This window comes from Octopus bimaculoides, chromosome 1 (genome assembly GCF_001194135.2).
Source record: "Octopus bimaculoides isolate UCB-OBI-ISO-001 chromosome 1, ASM119413v2, whole genome shotgun sequence".
Classification (NCBI taxonomy): Eukaryota; Metazoa; Mollusca; class Cephalopoda; order Octopoda; family Octopodidae; genus Octopus; species Octopus bimaculoides.
In genome coordinates, this window is record NC_068981.1 from 173,628,701 (window position 1) to 173,630,256 (window position 1,556).

Sequence of the window (1,556 nt, forward strand, 5' to 3'; positions counted from 1 at the left end):
TATATATATATACGGCGGGCTTATTTCAGTTTCCGTCTACCAAATCAACTCACAAGACTTTGGTCGGCCCGAGGCTATAGTAGAAGACACTTGCCTAAGGTGCCACGGTAAGCAAGCTACTTACCACACAGCCACTCATGCGCCTATAAACTTTTATAATCCTTTTTTTAGTAAATGCAATATAATTTGTACGTAAATATAATTTCTTTGGGTTTTTCATGTTCAGTTTGACAGATAAAATTTCACGCTAAATTTAAAAACGGAAACGTTACAGAGAGAAAGTACATAAACACATATCCTAAACTGATTTAACACCTTATCATTGTGGGTATAATATTCAAGACGGAAATAACATCCGTGAAATATATTTAGTGAGGAAACAGCTCATTGAACCAAATCGTACTTCTTCAAAATATCTGCAAACTGAAATAGCTTTTCTCAACATAATACTAACCTACCATCAGTAGTAGTAGTAGCAGTAGTAGTAGTAGTAGTAGTAGTAGTAGTAGTAGTAGTAGTAGTAGTAGTAGTAGTAGTAGTAGTAGTAGAGATTATTTCAGTGATCTTTTCCAAAGAAAATACAACTTCATGTAAGTAAGAAATTACCATGTTTTACAATATCGGTTCTATTTCACTACAAAGAAAAGCAGTGTAGGTGCATCTTGATAACGCTGATAAACTACATACTTCGCTCGCGGAATAAATAAATAAATAAATAAATAAATAAATAAATAAATAGGAGCAACCATCAAATGCCTGTCTATTCTACTTGGCTTATTACATAATAACTATTCAAAATAAATATTGTTCATCAATAGGTGGTTAGCTTTATAGACTTCATTTAAAGAGGAAATGTGAGCTCGGAAAATAGCTGCGCAACTTTTGAAAAGTACATAATAATATTTTGTTTCCATCTGACAAAGACATCAAGTCGTAGTTTGCCAGCCGAGATTATATCAGTCTACTTAATACTGAGATATTTTATATACCTTGGTCCAATCTAATTAACTATATACGACGTATGTCATGTGTTGCTAAGTACATGGGGTGAAAAGAGCAAGTATTTCGTATATAACGAGAGTTTAGTTAGTATTAAGTTTCTTTTGATCTACGGGAATGCTTCTTATGAGCTTATACGAGAATTGCCCGCGTCATGACATTATTTCAATTAATTCTTTTACTCGAGCAACAAAATGGTTTCGATAAATATTAATCTGGTAGAAGTTAATTTGAAATCTGCGGACAACAGGAAATATCAATTAAAAGAAAAGGAACAGGGTGTGTAGATAGCAAAAAATATGTTAGATTGGCGGAAGCACAATGACCAATAGAAATAATTAGCATTAGGGTCAAAGCGACAGCAAATTGCTACCGAAGTCTTATCGAAAATTGGAACACGAGTGCTTGCAAAGAAAGACGGAGTCTAATAATATCAGAAGTATGAAAGTATCAAATGAGCATTGAACATATCAAGAATTAGCGCTGTTCAATGAAGATAAATATTTTCACACTATGTGTGTGTGTGTGTGTGTGTGTGTGTGTGTGTGTGTGTGTGT